This window comes from Canis lupus, chromosome 11 (genome assembly GCF_011100685.1).
Source record: "Canis lupus familiaris isolate Mischka breed German Shepherd chromosome 11, alternate assembly UU_Cfam_GSD_1.0, whole genome shotgun sequence".
NCBI lineage: Eukaryota > Metazoa > Chordata > Mammalia > Carnivora > Canidae > Canis > Canis lupus.
The window spans coordinates 64,091,924-64,115,485 of NC_049232.1; positions in this window are offsets into that span (position 1 = coordinate 64,091,924).

The following is a 23,562-nucleotide window of genomic DNA, read 5'->3' on the forward strand; positions in this document are numbered from 1 at the left end:
ACAAGTGAATGGTGCAGAGACTTCTCGGTTGTCTTTTCTATTCTACTTCATCTACCCAACATTTCTTATGCTTGCTGCCTGTGCCAATATTTCTTGAGTTTGTTTTCTGCACCAAGCTCCCTGCCAGGCCCTGAGCACAAAGACTTACATAAGACATGGACTTTGCCCATCCTGGAGGGTCTCTGAGTCCTGAGGGGGAGAAAGGAGGAAACAACCTTAATGTGATCAGCACCATAATAGGAATGGGCAGTAAGGGACACATGAGTGGACCCGCAAGGATAAGTGAAGATGGAGATTTTCCATGCATGGGAAACAGCATAAAGCAAAGGTGCAGAAGCCTAAATGTATGTAAAGAATGCAGGGAGGAAGAAGTCACTTTAAGGGACTAGAGGGTGAGATCTGTCTGAGAGTGGCAGGCAGTGAACTGGAACATCAGATAGGGCCAAGAAGCAAAAGGCTCGAATGTGGTAAGGTTGTGACTCCAGGGTGTAGGCAAAAGAGCCCTCTGAGCCTTGTGTGAAAGAGCTTACTTTGTATAAGAATAAGGACTATATAAGGCCACTGTATTCTAGCTTATTCTGTTCTAATTACACTCCCTCTTTGGGTGTCTAGTACTTGATTTTCCAACATTCTTAATGAAATTTTCCAAATGTCCATAAAACTTGAAAGAATTCCATCATGTGTAGCCATGACGTCCCCCACTCAGGTTCTATGCTGGCATTGACTACACTGCTTTCATCACAAATCAACCATCTAAAAAAAAAAAAAATCAACCATCTATCCCTGTCTATCCATCCAGTCTTTTACTTCTGGTGCATTTTAAGAAAAGTTATAGACAAGTACATTTTGCTTCTGAATACTTCAATGAGCATATGATTAACGAGAGCTCAATCTTTGCAATTTTTTAGGTTAAATTTATATGCAATGAAATGCACAAACCTTAAATGCACCTTTCAATGAGTTCTGATGAATGTATTTCCCTGCGTGGCCTAGACCCCTATCAGGACACAGAACATTTCCATCACCCCCCAGAAAATCTCCTTATGCCTTTCAAGTCCTACATCCCAGAGATAACCACTGTCCTGTTTTTCCACCCAAATAAGTCTGTTCTAGAGCTTCATTTAAATGGAATAACACAGTATAGTATGTACCCTTGTGAAAAAGTATATAGTCTTGGTTCAGCATTATGGTTTTGAGATCCACCCCTGTTGTTGCATACATCAGTGTTACTTCTTTATTCCTCAGTAATAGTCCAACATGCCACAGGTTGTTTTTCTAGTCTCCTGTTGATGGACATCTGGGTTGCTTTCAGTTTTGCTATTATGAGTGAAGCTACAGGTAATAGTCTTATGCAAGGATATTTGTAGACTTTTATCTCTCTCATGGAAATACCTGAGAGCAAGAGTGCTGGGTCACACAGTATCTATGATAATCACGTTTACCTGGCAAGGTTGCTGTGGGGCTTAAACAAGGTGATACAAAGAAAGCACTTGGCATAGGGCCGGGCATGGAGAAATCACCATGCTGATTTAGGAGCAACAGCATTATCAAATGCATTTTCCTGGTAATAATAAAATAGAGTAATAATACAGGATCATGTTGTCACATTCTCATGTTTCAGAGTACTTCAAGACTACTCTTTTTCACAACCACTCACCTACTCTCCCTGTTCCACAGTTGAAGAAATTACAGAGACACAGTCCAGAGCTACCCACTTCTGGACAGAATGTCAGCATGAAACTAGTGGTATTTCCTATTTTAATAGATGAAATCTATGACCTTTCTTTGAAACGAGAGCACATTTATTCCCAAATATGTCCTCCACGCCTAATAGGTAAAAATCCCCCATCATCTATATGTGCAGGAAGTATCCATACACTGAATTTCAGCAGTAGGGAGTAATAATAGGAAGAAGGAGAGCTCTGGAATTAGCTGCCCTGGTTCAAATCCTGGTCTGTCATTTGAAAGTGTATCACCAGCATTCTGACCAGTGCAAGGTGGTATCTCACTGTGGTTTTGATTTGTATTTCCCTGATGCCGAGTGATGTTGAGGATTTTTTCATGTGTCTGTTGGCCATGTGTATGTCCTCTTTGGAGAAATGTCTGCTCATGTCTTCTGTCCATTTCTTGATTGGATTATTTGTTCTTTCTGTGTTGAGTTTGATAAGTTCTTTATAGATCTTCGATACTAGCCCTTTATCTGATATGTCATTTGCAGATATCTTCTCCTATTCCATCGGTTGCCCTTTGGTTTTGTTGACTGATTCCTTTGCTGTGAAAAAGCTTTTTTTATCTTGATGAAGTTCCAATCATTCATTTTTGCCTTTATTTCCCTTGTCTTTGCATACATGACTACTTAGAAGTTGCTGTGGCCAAGGTTACAAAAGTTGCTGCCTGTGTTCTCCTCTAGGATTTTGATGGATTCCTATCTCACATTTAGGTCTTTTTTTTTTAAGATTTTATTTATTTATTCATGATAGTCACACACACACAGAGAGAGAGAGAGAGGCAGAGACACAGGCAGAGGGAGAAGCAGGCTCCATGCAGGGAGCCCTACGTGGGATTCGATCCCGGGTCTCCAGGATCATGCCCTGGGCCAAAGGCAGGCGCCAAACTGCTGCACCACCCAGGGATTCCCATTTAGGTCTTTCACTTATTCTGAGTCTACTTTTGTGCATGGTGTGAGGAAATGGTCCAGTCTCATTCATCTGCAAGTGGCTGCCCAATTTTCCCAAAACCATTTGCTGAAGACTCTTTTTTTCATTGGGATATTCATTCCTGCTTTGTCAAAGATTAGTTGACCATAGAATTGAGGGTCCATTTCTGGGTTCTGTATTCTGTTCCATTGATCTACATGTCTGTTTTTTTGTGCCAGTACCACACTGTCTTGATGATTACAGCTTTGTAACAAAGTTTGAAGTCCAGAATTGTGATGCCACCAGTTTTGGTTTTCTTTTTCAACATTCCTTTGGCTATTTGGGCTCTTTTCTGGCTCTATATAAATTTGAGGATTATTTGTTCTAACTCTGTGAAATAAATTGATGGTATTTTGATAGGGATTGCATTGAATATATAGATTGCCCTAGATACATTTTAACAATACTTGTTCTTCCAATCCATGAGCATGGAATGTTTTTCTATTTCTTTGTGCCTTCCTCAATTTCTTTCATGAGTGTTCTCTAGTTTTCTGAGTATAGATCCTTTGCCTCTTTGGTTAGGTTTATTCCTAGGTATCTTATGGTTTTGGGTGCTATTGTAAATGGGATTGACTCCTTAATTTCTCTTTCTAATGTCTCATTGTTAATGTATAGAAATGCAATTAATTTCTGTACATTGATTTTATATCCTGCCACTTTACTGAATTCCTGTATAGTTCTAGCAATTTTAGGGTAGAGTCTTTTGGATTATCCATATAGAATATCATGTCATCTGAAAAGAATGAGAGTTTGACTTCTTCTTTGCTGATTTGGATGCATTTTATTTCTTTTTCTTGTCTAATTGCTGAGGCTAGGACTTCTAGTACTATGTTAAATAGCAGTGGTGATAGTGAACATCCCTGCCATGTTCCTGACCTTAGGGGTAAAGCTCTTGTTTTTTCCCCATTGAAAATGATATTTGCTGTGGGCTTTTAGGATATATATGGCTTTTAGGATATTGAGGTATGTTCCCTCTATCCCTATACTATGGAGAGTTTTAATCAAGAAAGAATGCTGTACTTTGTCAAATGCTTTTTCTGCATGTATTGAGAGGATCATATGGTTCCTGTCCTTTCTTTTATTAATGGAGTATATCACATTGATTGATTTGTGGATGTTGAATCATGCTTGCAGGCAGAAATAAATCCCACTTGGATGTGGTGAATAATCCTTTTAATGTACTGCTGGGTCTTATTGGCCGGTATTTTGGTGAGAATTTTTGCATCCATGTTCATCAGGGATATTGGTCTATGATTCTCCTTTTCGGTAGAGTGTTTTGGTTTTAGGAATAAGGTAATTCTGGCCTCATAGGAAGAGTTTGGAAGTTTTCCTTCAATTTCTATTTTTTGAAAGAAACTACAAAAGAATAGGTATTAATTCTTCTTTAAATGTTTCGTAGAATTCTCCTGGGAAGCCATCCAGCCCTGGGCTCTTGTTTGTTGGGAGATCTTTAATTATTGTTTCAATTTCCCTGCTGGTTATGAGTCTGTCCAGGTTTTCTATTTCTTCCTGTTTCATTTTGGTAATTCATACACCTCTAAGAATGAATCCATTTCTTCCAGATTGTCTAATTTGTTGGCATATAGTTGCTCATAATATGTCCTTATAATTGTATTTCTTCAGTGTTCGTTGTGATCTCTCCTCTTTCATTCATGATTTTATTTGGGTCTTTCTCTTTTCTTTTTGATAAGTCTGGCCAGGAGTTTATCAGGAAATGACATATGTTGACAAGGATGTAGAGAAAGGGGAATTCTCTTACACTACTGGTGGGAATGTAAGCTGGTACAACCGCTCTGGAAAACTTTTGAGATTCCTCAAAAAGGTTGAAAATAGAGCTACCCTATGACCTATGACCCAGCAATTGCACTACTAGGTATTTACCCCAAAGATACAAATGTAGTGATCTGAAAGGGCACCTGCACTCTAATGTTTATAGCAGCAATGTCCACAATAGTCAGACTATGGAAAGATCCCGGATGTCCATTGACAAATGAATAGATAAAGAAGATGTGGTGTATATATACAATGGAATCCTCCTCAGTCATCAAAAAAGAAAAAAGAAAAAAGAAATCTTTATATTTGCAATGACATGGATGGAATTAGAGGGTATTATTATGCGAAGCAAAAAAAACTCAGAGAAAGAAAATCATTATATGGAATTCCACTCATACATGAAATTTAAAAAACAAAATAGAGGATCATAGGGAAAGAGAGAAAAAATTAAACAAGACAAAATCAGAGAGGGAGACAAACCATAAGAGACTCTTAATCATAGGAAACAAACTGAGAATCATTGGGGGGTGGAGGGATGGGGTAATTAGGTGATGTGATGAGCACAGGGTATTATATAAGACTGATGAATCACTGACCTCTCTATGTCTGAAACCAATACTACATTGTATGTTAATTAGTTGAATTTATATATTTTTTTAAAAATTTTAAAAAGGAAAGTGTATCACCAGAGACCACTTAGTTTAAACCTTTCTAAGCCTCACTTGCTCCACCAGCAAAATGGGTATACCAGTAACTACCTCGTAGGATTATTCTGAGGATTAGAAATAATGAATGCAGAGCCTGGCACATGGTAGGACTTCAATCAATGTCGACTACTAATGTGTATAAGCGACAGATAGAAATAAGTAGAAGTCTTTACACCTGTGATAAATACACACTTAATTCTTGAGTGACATCAACTCAGCAAGGAAAAGCTGAGCATATTAGAAAGAGATGTGGCCACTTATTACTTTGCTGATTATCTTCCCAAGGAATTCACTTTCATTTCACCCTCAACCCTTTCCTCAAATGAAAAACAAAATATATGTAGCTATATTCATTCATTCAACAGTCACTGAATGAAGCCCTTCCTTACAACTGGGCTGCGCTAGGCACAGGGTTGACCTAGAGGGCAGGCAGTCTTTGGCCTTGAATAGTTGTTGGTCTACTGGAGGAGTCAGATATATAAAGCAATAGCTAGAATAAGTCACTTCTTACTTGAGGTAGAAGCCATTTGGAGCAACTCTGATACTATTCCTAAAAGGCTACATATCTTGCCTGATGATGAGCAAGAAGCCCTCGGATGATGCTGTTTATGTGCCAGCTAGTCTTAGTCAAACTAGAGCATGTCAGAATAAGCAGTAGAATAAAAGCCAGCACAAAGAGCTTTGGGAGTAGCGTTAACCAACCTGCACAGCAACGTGGAGTTCCCTCCCAGCAGGCAACACAAACAAGGCCCTGGCCTCTAGCTTTTCATGGGAGACTACTTGAGAAAAAAAAAATGTGTCCCCCAAAAAAAAGAGAGAGAGAGAGAGAGAGAAACAAGAGAGCATCGGGGAAGATTTGTACGGGGACAAGGAAAAGAGAAGCACAGTACAGGGTGAAGGAGAGGAAAGGGAAAATAATATAAGTGGAACAAGAAGAAGGTAAGAAAAATAGGATGTGAAGACCCACAGGAAGGAAAGATTGTGCCTGGGGACATTATAGATGAAGGGACATTTGAGCTTGGTTTTGTTGTCTTTTTTTTTTTTTTAAGTTTTAATTTTAATCCCAGTCAACATACAGTGCTCTATTTGTTCCAGGTGTACAATATAGTGATTCAACTCTTCCATACGTCACCTGGTGCGCATCACCATTTGAGCTTGGTTTTGAAGCCTGAGTAGGAGTTTGAGAGAGGAAGATGTTCCAGAGTAAATGGGGTATGATGGTGCATATTTCAGCATGGGAAATGCTTAGTGTAGCTGGAAGATGCTATGGTTTTATTAGGTCATGGGCAGAGGTGAGGAACACTGTCAGAAAGAAAGAATGAAAATTGTGATCAGACTGTAAAAAGACTTGAATGCCGAGGTAAGGGTGGGATCCTTTCTCTACCAGCAGTGGAGAGCCACAGAAGGATTTTCAGCAGCAGCTGGCATTCTTAAACTCGTGTTTTAATAAAAAAAAAATAATAATCTGACTACAGAAGAGAAATAACATGCCACCCAGATCCCACGTTAAGAGTGAAGGACTTGAGATAAAATTGCTGGGAATGCAGTCAGCCCCCTTTTGGGATTACCTCAGCTGAAAAGACTCTCCTCACCCAGTCATGCCCTTTTCCTGAGGTGGCCAGCATCTGGTGTCCTATTGATGTGGCCTATAGGGGTGCAGCCCTATCCCCTGAACTTGGAACAGCTCTGAAGGGTTATTATCTCATCTTGACAGCTCTCCGCTGAGGCTTCCACTGAGCCTGCATCCCCAGCCTGAGCTCTCCCTAGATCCAGTCTTGCTTCCCTCCCACCCCTCTTCTTCCCTCTCCTCTCCACTCCTCCTCTTCCCTTCCCTCCCACCCCTCTTCTCTTCCTTCCCTTCCCTCCCCTTCCCTTCCCCAAGAACACTCTCTAATATACCCTCTGTACACTAAACCGTCAGTCTGCTTCCCAGGAAACCCAACCTAGGACGGGACGGTGGAGTAGGTTGAAAAGAAAAGAGGGAAGAGGCAGGAGGTGAGATCTTATTGGCCTGGGCTGTGTTTGCTCAGGCCACACAGCCCAGACTTCCCAAGACAATCCTCTGCCTGGTTGTAGACCCATCCGGCCACATGTTTCCTGTGTTTTTTCTAACTCCTGGCTGGTCTCCTGGCTCCTGGATTCACCAACATGCTCCAGTGACCGAATTAAGTTGTCATCATTTTTGGAAAGCAGAAAGGAGAGTCTTCCACAGACAAGACACAAAGAGAAGAAAGCAGTGCTCTCCCAGGGTAAGAAAGAATGATGAAGAGGATGCAGCAACCTCTCCAGAAATGGGGGAAATGAAATAAACCAACAGGACAGCTGCTTATGAAACCTATCTTCTTTTCTGAAAACAAATCATTCAAAAGATAATCCCTTTTAAATACTTTCATAGACACTTTCCAAGTCTTTTTCATCTAGGCACAGAAACAAAATGTTTTAACAATAGCAGGATGAAACTATGTGCATAGTTTTATGTCTTGCTTTTTTCTTTCCCCTCATTTCATTCCAGCTTCCCATGTCAGGAAGGGAAATAACCTTTTGATTCAACAGGGACAACTGGGCTCAATTTGTACAGTTGAGTTTTTATTCAAAATATAAATCAATGGCTGATATAAGGAAAGCCAGATTCATATTCATTTGTTGTAAGGTGGCAACCTATCAAATGTCTTTCTTTCAAATGTATGAGCATCAGACACACACCTTTCTCCCTACACAAATCCTACCCTGATTAGTTATAAGAGTTCTATTTGTTTTGTTAAACGTGGTAGATATAATAATATTCATAAAACATATGTAAACACATAAAGAATTGCCATACAATGAACACCTCTGTTCCCACTGCACATTTTTTCTTAAAAAGAACATTATCATTAACTTGAAATCCCTTGTAGAGTGCCCTACCCCATCCCAAACATTAACTCCCTCTCAAAATTAGTAATCATTGTCTCAAATTTTGTGTTTATCATTTCCTTACTTAATTTTATAGTAACATAGATATGTTTTCATCTTTAGGTTGTGCATACGCACATACATATATATTTAGTTATATATTTTTTGAGCTTTAAATGAATGAAATCATTCTGTATTCTTCTCTGGCTTTGTTTTTCCACTCAACAGTATGTTCCTGAGGTTAACCCACATGTATTTTAATTGAAGGTAGAGTTATTTCAACAACTCTGAATCATAAATACCATGGTGTCCGATGCTAATAAAAGCCCCAGGTAGTCAGAGAAAAGAGACATTTGCAAATCAGTGTCAGGGTTTCCATAATGTAATGGTCCTGCTGGAGAACATTGTTTTTTCCATTCCTCTCACCACTCCACTTCCTGCAGGGACACTGGGCAATGTCACCATGGAAAAATGTGTCTGGAGAAGCATCTCTCTCAGTGAGCCAGGGAATTCATCCTCTGTATCTGCTGCTGTAGGACAGGCTCAGCATATAGCCCCAACCCTCTCCTCTCTGCTCTGCTCCTGTCCTGAAAAATGGACCTGTCCCAGCTCTGCAACCAGCTGATGGGCACCAAACAACCCCCACTCATCTCCTGCCCAAACCACCCTGTACGTCATTGCCTAGGGCTGGACACCTGACCTGCTTTTCTCTCATAATGCACATGAAGAAGATTGATCTTGGGGAAACTACTATCCACTGATGTTCTAGATGCATCAGTTCAGTTAGCATCTGGTTTCTGAGCCAGTTTTCCCAAGTCTAAAAAGCAACACACACCCCCATGGAAGAAAGGTCATATCAAGAGCTATTCCCCCCTCATTTCAGCCAGATAAAATGAGAGTCTGTTCTGTTGACTTTCCACATTTAGCATTTCCACTATAGCCACCGCTGGCAACTCCCCCTCTCTGAAGAAGACCAAATTAGACCCTCAGCCAGGCTGCTGGCATCAGAGCACTCTGGATCCCAAATGTCAAAGATTTCCATCCAAGAGGCTCTCATTTCTCTCTCACATTACTCTGCAAAGGCATAATTAACAAACCATTGACTTCTCCTTTTCAGAGAATCAACTCCCTAGTCTCAGGGAGGAAATCTGGTTCTGTAGGAGGCATACTTTCTTCACATGGGATGTTCCTGGAGACTCAGCACCTTGTCTCTGAGGACTTCCCATCCCCACAACCCTGGCACAAATGACTTGTCCCTTCTCCATGCCCTTCACTCGATCCATATGGATTTATCTTATGATACCCACAACATAGTACTATCTTTAATTATTTAGATAGTTTTCTCCTCTACCAAGTTATAGGCTCCTTTAAGGAAGGAGAGTATCTAATCCATCTCTATATTCCCAGCTTAACCCATGGCATGGCATAGAGGAGTCACCCAAGGAATCCACCATAGTTGTCCTGCATCTCCTCTCCTGATCCATCCCAACAGGTGAAATGGAAGGCCAACCACAATGCCAGACAAGCAAACTGGAGCCAAAGAACAAGTTTCATAAGGCTGACAGGATGTCTTTCTCCAGGAGAGAAGCTAAAGAATATGAAGGAAATCTCACCAAGTCCTTGAGACAAGGGCAATAGTCCAAACTGGGGATATTGACTACTCATGTTGAGTATGAAATGGTGGGGTGGGATCAATTACTAGAGAGGGAGCCAAGTATCAACTGGATAGTAGAGTAGATTACAGCAGATCAAGAACAGGCTAGGAAGTCTTAAAACCATGAGTTAGCCAGGCTTAAACAAGTTTAAAGCAAATAGGTTGTAACTAAAGGTTGAACAGCCTTGCACGCCATGCTATGGAGTTTGGCTATTATTCTGTGGGACAATAGAAAATGGCCCTATGGCACCAGAGATAAACTGGCTTCCTTCAAATAGAGCCTGGTGTGAAGCAAGATTATTTGAGAAGAGCAACATGACCTCTCAGTTTAATAGAAACTTAATTTGAATTCTGTCTTCAACTCTAAGATAGGGGGAGGCACCTATGTAGTTTAAGGAGTCTTGGCATTAACTCCATAAATGTAAACTAAAATGGCAGGTTTCAAATGAGGAAAGAGAGATGGAGTCAGGCCATCACAGCTCTCTCACTCATTCTCTGGACCTCAAGACCATCCTCTGTAGAGTGAGGATATGAAGTCTTCCTCACAAAGCTCATCATTTAGGAAGCTATCAGGCATTTTTTTTAAGAAACAACCTTACAACCTTTTTTTTGTTTTTTGCTTTTTGTTTAAGAAACAACCTTACAAGTCTGCCTGTTTGCTAAGAGTTTCGTGATACATTGGAAGCCTCCATATTCCCAGCCCATCAAATCACGACACAGTGCAATGCAGGAGCCATATTACCTCATGCAATGTCTACAGGGATCTGGAGTGGAAATGGCTTTGCCTGAACAATTTCTGAGAAAGCTGGACACCATATAGAGACCATGGCAAAACAAACCATCCTGGCCAGGCCTCCTGGTTACCGTATTCTTCAGTCTAAAACAAGATAATCAAACCCTGGTAAACATTCCTAAACTAAAATGCAAAGACCATTTCAGACCAGGAAGAGCCCTTCTAGGTCATCTAGTCCAATACGCTAATATTACAGGTGAAAAACTCAAAGTCCAGAGGGGGGACCAGGCTTAACCAATGTCACAAATATGTAGAGAAGAACTGGAAACAAAATCATGTCTTCCAACCTCAGATATCATGTCTTAAACACTGACTTAAACATGGTTTTATTTTTTAAACGACAGACTAATAAAAGTATGATAAAATGGGAATAAAATGGAAGAAAAACTCACTCAAATACTAAGAGGGAAAGTAAAACTAACCAACAAGGCAAACTCTCCAAATAGATGATACAAACAATAGAATGCTAAGGCCCCTAGCTAATTGCATTTACGTTATGAAAATATGAAATGAGGGTGATCAAGCCTGGAGATAACCTGAGCTCTCAACTCATCTAAACAACTAATGTTAAGCACCTGGGAAGTTGAAGTGATTAGGTTTGCTAAACTGAAAAGAGATGAAGGAAAAACTGGATGTGATTTTGGATGAGCCCAAAATTTGTGTGTGGCGGGGGGCTTCAAATGAGAACATAGTAGGTAGAAGTAGGTGGACCCAACCCCAGTCCTATTGCTGCCCCTCTGAAACCTGACATGCAAAGACTCTGCACAAATGCTCAGAACACGAGAGTTCTCTTTCTAAGCCTCAGTTTCCACAGCCCTGAAGCCAGGATCATAAGCACCATTTCCCAGAGCATAACAGGAGCATCATGAAAATCCCCCAGTAAACCATGACTTACAGAAGGCATGGTTACTCAAATGTGGATAGGACCAGAAGGTTTGCTTACAATTCTATGATTTTGTGTATCTGCTTTTTGTAACAAATGATGGAAAAAAAGAAAAAAAATTACACAGTGGAATAGCAGAAAAATCTCTTCAGAAGGAAGTAGAGAGATATTTAACAAGCCTAGCAAAACAACCATACATTATGCTGCCTGCCAGACCAGTAACCGAAGCATAAATTTAAATGGCCAAACCAGAAAAAAACACTGTGGAGTTTTTTAGAATTATGGAATTCCAACATGCCATATATCTTCGGTATGATTATCTACACAGTTTCTTGTTTAGGATGATTTTTGGAATGATACCAGTCCCAAAATGCAGCTGCTAACACAAACTGCTTTGTTTCACATTGTTCCCAATGGTGCTACCTGGAGAGGGGCTTTGAACATGGGGGAAGGGAGTTCTAGTTCCAGTTCTGCTCTTACTTCACCGAGTGGCCTCAAACACAGTCCATTTCCTCCCTGGGGTTTAGATTCCTCACCTATAAAATGAATGTTTGATCCAGAGATAATCGTCATTTTTAATGACGAATCTCTCATTTTAGCTATTGAGTTGGCTTTCCAACATGCGTGGTATGTGAAATCTTCTTGTAATGAGAAAGGTTGGGCTGCCCAGGTATGATGCCAAATGGCAGATGGCTTGGCTCCCTCCTCTTCCTTGGGCAATTCCAGATGAAATGAAAAGACAGCCGATTGAGGGTCCTGCCTCCTGCTGCCACACTAGCCACTTCAGAATGTCAGTGCCCCTCAGTGCTGATCATCTACTGCCCTTCTCAAAACCAGGATGTAGAGAACTACACATTTACATATGACATTTGAATTACAAGATGGACCGAAACTAAGATGCAGCTATTGCCTCGTTCATGAGAAGACCCAGGAATCATTTCTAATCTTTGACAGTTAGTCATGGAGACATATTCTGAGTAGCCCCAAGAAGAGAGAACTAGGACCAATTAGTTGCAGGAAAATAGTTTTAACATAATATACACCAGTCTACTTTATGATATTCCTAAACATTCATGCTAGTGAAATCAAATTTTTTTCTCTGATGTATTTTCTAAAAATAAATTAAATATGGATGTAACTATGTAAAAGTGCCCTGTATCTATTTTTTCACATGCTCCAGGTGCTGGTATATGGTTTCAGCCAACAAAAGCTATCAAAGGAAACTCTACCCTCAACCTTGAACTGAGTATACTCTATAATAGGTGTGGTTTATCTATGGTTTATCTACCATAGCCTTCTCTTATGTTTCTACGTGTATGTGCCCACATATATGCACAGTGACAATAATTTTGACCCACCATGGAATGCAAAAGCTACTTCAGAATGGATCTGGATTTTCCAGATTTTCCTTGTTAGTTGTTACTGCAATTAAGTAGCAAATTTTGCCACATATTAATAAGACTTCTTCAAAAAAATAGATGAGGAAACCAATGATGAAGATGAGCAGATAATCAGGAGGGTTTTAGCAGACTGTCCCTATATTTGGTTTGCCTGGACCGAAGGCTGATTGGTGAAGCTCCTGCTCTCTTCTCCAGGCCTTACCACCTAAATCAGCCAAGGTCACTCCTTTTGTCCCACAGAAGTGATCTGCTTGGGCCAATCTTGCAAGCTAGAAGTTGGCTAAGCTGAGCTTAGACACAGAAATTCCAGAGCACTTCACTGCCCTGACCACTTTCCTGTCAGATGTCCAGAATCTTGGCTATACGATAGCCCTGCCAGATAGCCCCACTACATGAACTCCCTACATTTTCTAGCACTCACTCAAGATATTGTGTCTGAACGTCCTTGGCAGGGCATCTTCTGAATGTTCAGAGAAGCTTTCAGAGGCTCTGTTCAGCCTGCCACCTCCTAGGAACCTTTAACTATGAGTGGCTTCGTGCTTTTTCTTACAGTTAACTTCGTGTTTATTAGTCAGCTTTTTTTTTCATTGCTTTTCATTTTCACTTACATGGACATAATCATTGATAAAAGCAATAAAATTTTTGGTTGAGAAAAAAGATGGCAAACTGCCAACTAGAGATTAGTGGAAGACCTTTGACATTATGTGACGTTGTTAACATCGTAAATGATCCTTCAGCCTGGAAGGACTGAACAACCAAAGTCTGATGGAAGAAGCCATAATTGGAAGCATGTGGTTGGTGACTTCAGAGAACATAAAGAGAACAGAAGAGCCATGGGAACACAGTGTGACAGGGACCATGCTACAGATACCCTATATTGTGCAGATTAGGGTCCCATTTCTAGAACCCATACCCTAATTAGATCTTCTGTGGGGTTGGTCAATGGCAGGGGGTTGTTCCCCAATACAGGAGATTTTCAAAGATTGGCTGGGTGTGAAAATACGCTTGTACAAGGATATTCATTAATGCCATTTATATTAGAAAAGATAAATCCAACAACAGCGAATTAGTTACAAAAACTAGGGTAAACCCACACAATGGAACACTATAAAAACCAGATGTAGCTATGAATTTATTTGGAAAAAATGTTTTTAATGTTTTTCTAAGTAAAAAAAAAAAAAAAGTAGAGCACAATCTCTTTCATAGAAGAGACTGAAGAGTTATGCACCTGAGTCCTAACTATACTTATTCCTGAGTGGCAGAATTATGGCTTTTTCCACTTGATTTACATATGTTTTCTCATTTTAAAAAGGGAACACATAGTTTGTATAATATTTTGAGGCTAAAATAAAAAAATACAGGTTGATTGGTCTTAATGGCATTTAAATACTCCTCCAATAATGAGGCTGAAACTGATTCCTGAAATTGTAAATAACTAATGCTATGGCCCCTCCTTCCTTTAACCTACTCCACGTACACACATACACAAACATGCACGTGCATACATACACACATGTGCATATACATAGCTAATCTGGAGGCTCTTTTTCATCCCTGGGATATTGTCACTAGCAATAGCCAGGAAGCCCATTCCTGGGCCATGGGGCTACCATGATCAGCCTCCCACGCAATGGCAAGAAATTCAATAGCCACAACAGCACTGCTGCAGCACATTCAAAATGACAACATGGCTGAAATAACACCAGTGCTCTGCAAATAATAAACAGGATGGAGCACAGCTCAGATTAGGTGAACTCCACAGCTTGTTTTCTTTCTGCTGTATTTCCCCTTTCACAAAACAAGAACTTGCCTTTGGATGTCCCAGGCTGAGCAATACTGTTATTTTGACAGTTGTTTGGTGGCATTGCAGAGGATGAAAGGGTACTTGTTAGTTCTCCATCTAAACACACCGCCCACTCCATGCAGCATAGGCACTATTATTTTGATGGATGAGATTTATAAATACATACGTAGAGGGCAAGTTGAAAATTAGCAAGGAGATGCAGAGAATTATAATGAAGACACAAATAAATGTGATCCATTTTGTCTACAAAATAGACCAAAAATTGTATTTTAAAATGAACTTGTAGAAAGATAAATGCATTTTAACTAGAGGTTGATACCTCCTAACAGGTCAAGGTTAAGGTCAATAACAAACACTAATCCTCATGCTTCTCAGGAATGTTGTGGATTTAGCTCTAAGTGGTTAATGGAGCTGAAAGTCCTTTATACATTTTGTAAGGAGTCGTGATTGTTGTATGAGTAACAGTAAGAAAATAATGTGTAATTATTCTCTGATTTCTTAAGAACACTTACTTACACCAAAGGCCTGTTTTTGCCTGCTGTGTTAAGATACACAAAACCATGCTAGGAACATGATTGTTTTTCTTTGTTGAAAAAACTGAACTCAACATCCAGAACCCTACAGAAATACCCTACAGAAAATATGAGGGAAAACATTTTCATTCAATTGTCCATATAAGTCTTGGCTCTAATATGGTAAACATATTATATCAGAAAGAAAGTTGTCATTCAAAATGGTATCTACACCAAGCCACTTCTGAAACAAATAGTAAGATTTAAGCCTCTAAAAAAATTTTTTTATACAAAGTAATATTTGGAATCCTATATATGGGCACTTCTACATGTTTACCACTGTTGACCTATGCAAGGAATCTCAGAACAATGTTTTACTGAAGAGAATTCTAAAGCTAAAGATGATGAGGGGATCTGTCCAACATTCCACAGGCAGACACTTTCAGGGCCAGGATTCCAGTCCACGTTTTGTTTTTTTTTTGTTGTTTTTTTTTTTTTTAATTCCAAGACTCATGCCTGTTCTGCTTTAAATGAGCTGCCTCCCTTTTTTTGCCATGCTGGGTGGCATCACGACATATAGTATAGGCTTATTACCTGAAAACCCCTAGTTTCTAAAGAGGACCAGCTTATGGAAAATGACTTGTACCAGGCAGGTCACCCTATGCCCCACATATGACCTTCTTGTTGCCTAACTCATGATTGCAGTGAAGTCACAGTTATCCTAATTGCCCATCATCTCATGACCAAGCCATACAGGAAAGGTGTTTCCTCCCAAATACTGATCATTTGGAACATTGTTTATGACGGAAATAATGTGAAGGGCTAATCCAAGATAAAACAATAGTCATGTAATTTAAAGTCACATTCTATTAACAGGAAGATATGCAGGTTACTGATGCATAGGGGTTGATTTGCAACTGTCATTCTTATTCAGGTTCCATTTGAGTTGAAAAAAAAAAACATGGAAATAATGAACAGAGGCCCCTCACTTAGATACTTTGTTAGAATGAAAAGTGTCCTCCACCCCTACCACCAAACCAACCGATAGAAAACATTTGAGAAGTATTTGGGATAATGGAGAAGCCCAAATTCTATAATCCTACCACCTTGGGTTTTACTACTTACTGAGTTATAAGGTCTTGGACCAGTTATTCAACCTTTTTAGTCTGTAATTTCTTCATGTGTTAATGAGTATCTATATATCTCACAGCTAAGTCCTGACAGAGCCAGGACTCAAAATCCAATTCCATCTGACAGAAGCCTGTTGCACATCACCATGCATGTGCATTTCAGAAGACAAGTAAGCCCGAACATGTGGAAGATGTGCTCATATAGAGCAGGGAACCTGAGCCTTCCCCTGGGGGACATCAGAGACCAGGTAATAGTAGAGGGTACATGAAAGAAGTTGTTTTAGGAAAAGAAAATGTTGGTAGAAAGGTAGGTGTCCACATGAGGACTTCTAAGCCAAATCTAGTACAAGACTCAAAGTCCAGAGGTATTTGATGAGGCCCTCAGAAGTTCCAAGGGCATAGGTCTCCAAAGAAAACAGGTACACCAATCTGTGGTGAACCAAAATCCTGAAAGCTCTCTAAGAACATTTCAATCAAATGGATTTCTTTATCTGACATTCATTAAGCATTTATGCTGGGCAGGCACTGAGGGGCCTTGCACACGGGAGAACTTAGAGTCTAGAGGGAGAAACAGACATGTACACAAACAATGTCAAGCTGTTAACTAAGTACAGTGGAAAAATAAGAAACATGAATGAGACCTAAGAAGAAAACTTTAAGTCTCCAAGGTATGTCTCTAGAGTTATGTGAGGTATAAGGTATGTTTTACTTCAGGGGGTAATGTCCTCCTTGATTCCCTTTGCTGCTTCCACATCATTTCTCTTCCCAACTCCTGAATTCCTACTCCAAAATAAACCAACAAACAAAACTCAGCTTCATTGAAGGATGTGCCATTAGACACCGCCTCCCCCCTCCCCCGTCTCACCATTGGTGCCCTCATTCACTGAAGAGTTGAGAACATGTTGACTCTTTTTCTCACCACTTCTCTTAGCATCTGTCCTGGTGACTTCATCACCCATGGAGATCACTCATCCATTGCCTGGCCTCTCGCTGCCATCCTTAGTTACACCTATCAACCAATATCAATGCAGGCTGAAATTTCCCTTCTGAACTGTCGACTCTTGGATGTCTACTTTCTAGCTTACCAGCTCATATCCATGGCCACATCGATGATTCTTTGGCCCAATTTAGAGTTCCAATCCATCCACTGAGTCCACAGATTTGTTCCTTTCCATCACCTCCAATATATTCTCAATTTTTCCATCCCCGGGTGAATTTTCATGATGTATTTCATAATGACTCCCTGCTCCTTCCACTCCCTTGCTCTCTCCTTCAAACTCTCCTGTCTAACCCTGGTCCACAGTGCTGGGTAGGGGCTATCAGCACAAACTCTCTACATTTGTGAGGTCAGAGGAATTAGAGGCCTGGAGAGATTCTCTCTGGTGTGGCAATTCCCTCCAGCCAGTGAATTAATTAGCTCTTGCAAATATGTTGTTACATGCAGGTAAAAGAAATTAAAGCATTATTATATACACAGATTAGGTGAAGGAGACTGAGGAGAAGTTAGCAAGGAGGATAATTTGAATTTACAACTGAGAAATAAGTCTCTTTCAAATGTGTTTATACACTCATTTTCATAAGCCTGTGGTTTTGTAATCAAAACTATCTGTTGGCCTTTTCTTCCTTTAAATGTATGTTAGTATATATCTTAATATGCAGGGAATTTATTTAAACTTCCTTATCCGTGTTCCAATGATACTTCCTTCCTACCTCCATCCTCTAGCCCAAGATATCAACATTTGGGTTAAGTCTACTCCACCACCAGACACGAACACTTCACATCGAGCTGGCTTCCTTTTCTACTTGGCTTTCTCTTAGCAAGAATAACAGCAACAATAAGACATTTGTTGAGCCCATAACCAGGTATAAGCCAATGTATGGAAGACTTTTATAAAGATCACCTTGGCTCACTGCCTTGTAGTTCACTGAATGTCACTGAATTTATTAATTTCATCAGTATGTATAAACAGAAAACACACTTTATTTTAAAAGATGAATAACACATCATACATACTGTTCAGGTAAATTTTCAACTCTAACAAACATAAAATAAATAAAATGTGTATCAAAGGCTGTATTCAACATGTTCATTAATGAGCGAACTAGTAAGATGTTATAACAAGTATTTGAGAGGGTAGATATGCAGTCAATAACAGGTTTCTACTTTTGATACAAAAGTGGCCACTGTCCTACAAGGCCATAACCTGTCATCTTTGGGGATATATTTTCCACTAAACAGGAACTATTTGCCTCTCTACCAGACAAAAATCTACAACTTATCCTGATATTCATTCCTACAGAGCTGTAGAGTAGCCCAGTCAATAGAAAGTCTACTGAACTGCACTGACACTCTACTGACAGAATATTGACAGTATCCTCTTTTGCCTATTTGTGAGTTTGCAGTAGTTTTCATGACAACTGAGAGTTAATGAAATATTACAGTGCCATTAATTAGTAAGTGAGTGAGAAATCTTTTCTCAGAAATGTGGCACAAGGACGCCTGGGTGGCTCGGCAGGTGAGTGTCTGCCTTTGGCTCAGGGTGTGCCCCCGAGGTCCTGGGATGGAGGCCTACATCCGCCTCCCTGCGTGGAGCCTGCTTTTCCCCTCTATGTCTCTGCCTCTGTGTGTGTGTGTGTGTGTGTGTGTGTGTGTGTGTCTGTGTCTCATGAATAAATAAATAAAAATCTCTAAAAAAAGAAAAAAAAATAAAGAACCTTATTTTAAAAAAGAGAAATGTGGCACAGTTTTCCAGGACTAAGTGTGAAAAAAAAATCACAGAAAAAGAGAAAGATAGGGAAGGAGTGAGGAAAGAAAAGAGAAAGAAGGAAAGAGGATTTCAAGTTTTAACCTTCATGTTACATGCCTAGAATCTGGATTCACCCAAAATATTTTACCTAGAGATGATATTCAACAATATTTGTAATTCTGTCAAATTTAAGGCAATTTGAATTGCAGACTAACAATATCTGAATAAATATAGCATTACGCTTAAAGATTAGAGGAAAGCTAAACTTATAACAGTTTTGATGTACAAATATTCTGTGGTTAAATCAGATATGCTACATTTTCATTGTTAAGATATTTGTTTAAATTACTTTACCGGGGTTTTGGTATACACACTGCTGTTTGGATTTTTTTAATCCTTTAGGGAGAAGGGCATGACAAGTTTTTGGGAAAAACAGTTTTAATAAGAGTTTCATATATAAATGTTCAGTGCTACATGTTCTAAAATGTATTTAAGAAGCATAGGAAAGTCTGGGAAATGTCGAAATTCCTTCTGATCTGAAAGTGATATCTTCAGAGTGAAGCTGAGTAGAAAAAAGAATCTTATTTTTTTTTCCTGCTATTTGAAACAAATATTCAGACTTTTTAAATGCCTCTAGAATTTAGGTTATTTTTTTCCTTAGAACTTTAAGCTTTTGGTTCATATAGAAGAAAAGAAATACTAGAATAAAACATTTTTGGGGGATCCCCAAAGCCATGACATGTTGGAACAACTGGAAAGAGACAGACAGGCATTTGGATGAGTATCCCATATAAAAACCCACCTTCCAATCTCACAAGGGAAAAAAAAATATCCTTCAGATAGTCCTTGCACAATTTGCTGCGGCTAACCAAAAACACCTTCAAAAGAATCTTTACAGTGGTACCATGAAATCTCTAATGTTGGCCTTCAGTAGAATCAGAAATCACAATGCCAAGGACAAACAGAAATAAAATTAAGCTGTTTTTTTAAAGTGTCCCAATGTCAGTCAACATTTCAATCATCCAACATTTAGTGTAAGGACTAACTCTTCACCATAACATGTCAGCCTTTAGATTCCCACACAAGGAGCTGGCATTGACCCTCATGGGCTCTCCTGTCCCTTTCATGAATGGCTTCATGTGAGCCAAACTTTCAGGGAAGACAGACAGGGTTACTAAATCAGTCTCTTCTACCCCAAATGCTAGAGAGAGACTACAAAAGGAACTGACCATTAGTGAGAACAATTATGGCCAATTATGGCTTTATAAATGCCATTCCCTGTAAGGTACATGTTACCTTCTTCCTTTTACCAAATGAGGAGACCAATGCTCAGAGAACTGAAGAAAATTGCCTAGGATCACAGAGGACTACCCAGCAGGAACACTTGCATGACAAAATTCATGTCAGTTGAAAACGATTCCCTCAGGCTGTGGGCCAGCAGGAAAGCGAAGATGCCTCTTGCATGATCAGTCTTTGAACAAGACAAATCAGAAAAGGGATCTGGACTCTGGTGTTCTGACCCCAATACCAGACACTCTTTGCCCTACTTCAGTGACCTGAGATAGAATGAGAAGACCTCTAAGCACGGTGGATATTCTAGTACCCCCACATCCCTGTTTAGTCTGGGGTTCAGGAGGGAGGGCCAATTCTCTGAACATATTCACATTCTAGGTATGTCCACACAGGAATGTCCAGGTCCACCATATCTGCAGTGCCCTGCCTAAATCCCACACAGGCCTCAGAACTCAAAATGCCCACCCAAGTTTTGGAGAGAGCCTGGAACATGTGTCTATTGTTTTTCTAACAACTGCTTCAATTCTGGATATGAGGCTAATGAGATGTAATGAGAAAATTCATAAAACAATCCCTGCTCCCCATTCACTGAAAGTTCATATTTTAAACCTTTGTAATTAATCATTCGACAGGTATATTACCAATGAGACTTGCCAAATTATAAACAACGACTTGTCAAAGTCCAGAGCTGTGACAGGAAAGAAAAACAACAATTTATCCAGTTATCCAAAAGCAACAAAAAAGATACAACTAACTCTTGAGAAAATTGACAGGCTCAATTTTACTCAGATTTATTTAGGTAGAATGGTCTTGAGATGTGGTTGGTCTTGATGATCTATTGCCAGGAGCAAGAAGTTCTGTATGAATTAGCCTGCAATTCAGTTGTTATACTTGGTAGGTTTTCATCAGGGTTTAAATGGTCAATCTTCAACATCTCAACCAATACCTTAATATGCCTCAACTACTCTGAAATACAATTTGCAGATAAATCAACCTGACTTGGTCTCACAGGGTCTAGTTTCTCAAAACTGGGACTACAGTGCTTCACTGAACGAGCGTGATGGACAACACATCATTCTCTGTTTTTTTTCCAAGATAAACTCTCAACCATGCTTTAGTCATTCTTCTTTGTTCAACTAGCACTTGTTTGGATCCATGAACAGCACTGAGGACACAGAAATAAGCAAGGCACAGTCCTTTCCTCCAAGAAGCATGAAGTCTACTTGGGATACAGTCTAGTAAACCATCAACTGCAGGATAGTCTGATGGCGTAAGTCCAGAGAACTTTGTGGACATTAGACTCAGAACCATCTTCGGCCAAATTCAGGGAAGGTTTTCAAGAAAATGAGGAGTTTGATCTCAGTCTTGAAGAGCAAGTAGAAGCCTACCAGATATAGAAGGAAGACTAAAATGGCAGGTAAAGGGAACAGCCTATAGAAAGGCCCAGAGGCGCTTGATGGGATGAGCACTGGGTATTATACTATATGTTGGCAGTTTAATTAAAAAAAAAAAAAAAAAAGACAACGCCCCGCCAAAAAAAGAGAAAGACCCAGAAGTAGTAGACGATATTGTATGTTTGAATGAAGGATGGTGCAGAGTCGCCTAGCAAACACACAGTGGAGAAATCACATGAGCAAGAAATAAAACTTTGTTGTGCACAGAGAATTTAGGGATTCTTATTACTGCGGTGTAATCTAGACAATGCTGGCTGGTACAATGGCCACATGTCCTTGGGCATAGGGATCTAAGCCTCAATTTCTTCATCTGTTAAAAAAAAAAAAAGAGTGAGAGAGAGTAATGATACCACTCTCTCTAGAATATATTCATAATAAAAATAAGCTAATAAATGTGAACTTAACTAAAAACTGTTTTTCTTTATTCAGTAAACCTAAGATATTAATATTGCCTTTTTTAAAAACAGAGCAAATAGCAAAAGAGGGAAGAATCACCATCCAAAGCTACTTTTTTTCTTTAAGGTAAAAGGAAACTTTATTTTCCATATTGACTAGTCTTGTACACTGACTGCAAGGTCTTTAGGTAAAACTCTGTATACCTTGAGTGACAATTCCAGGAAGACCCACCTTATCCTTTTCTGACACAATATAAACAGACCTCCAGCAGGCCGGGGCCTCCTTTGATGAGCCTTTCTGAAATGTATATATTAGTATTTGTGGAGACACGCCTCTGTCAGCTTTGGCTAGAACAAAATTTCTTCTGATATGTGATTCTCACTCCCACCATCTTCCCCATTCTACCAAACTTTGAATTCATTTATTTACCCAATTAGTAACACAAATATTGATTGAGTACCTTCCTATGCACAGAACATTGCTATAGTCAGCTGACTATATTTTCTGAAGCTCAAATTAGGACAGATGTCCAGACAATTAAAAATGTATAAACAATAACAGAATGCTTGAAATTGAGCCCATCAGGCATAAGCTGGCATACATGATAGGTAGGAGATATTCATCCATTGATTCATTTAACACCTACTGACTGACTCCCTACAGTCTGCTAGGGCTGCAAATGATAAACAAAAAAAGACAACTTCTGCCCTTGATTTACTCACCATTTGGATCAGAAAACAGGTATTAATGAAATAATCACAGACACAAGTAAATTGGCAACTGTGATCAGTGACGTGGAAGCTATGATGTCATGAAGTGTCAAGCCATTTAATTTAGTCAGAAATGCCGAGGAAGTAATGCTTCAGCTGAGATTTGAAGGTAACCAAATGTAGACAGGTGGGGACAATGTTCCATGCAGAAGAAAAGCCTGTGCAAAAGCACTGGAGCAAGGTAAGCAGAGGAGATAAAAAGAAAAGTGAACAGAGAATGCTAGGAGGGAAATGATATGAAGGGAGATTGGATCCATAGAAGGCCTTAATGTCCTTATACCAAGAGCAATAAGAAGCCACTGAAAGGATGAAGAGGTATCAGACATGACATCAATCTGATCTCGAGTGGTATATCTCTCAGGAGAACTAGATATGTCCAGCATTAGCAATGAACTATGGGAGATGCCAGAAGGTAAACTCTCCAAAGTCAGGGATCTTTGCTCACTTAGGTACCCCCAAATAACTGAAATAGGAACTGGTTCCTGAGAGGAACTCAATTAATATTTGAGTGGCCAGAAGAAGGAGCATCACTTCCAGAGATCAGATAGGATGTTAGGAGGCAGCATGTGAGCTGGTAAGATCAGGCTAGTGAAGATGAGAGTTCAGGTATTCCAGAGAAATATTCCAGGGGGAAAGACCTGCTTGAGCAAAGGCAGGG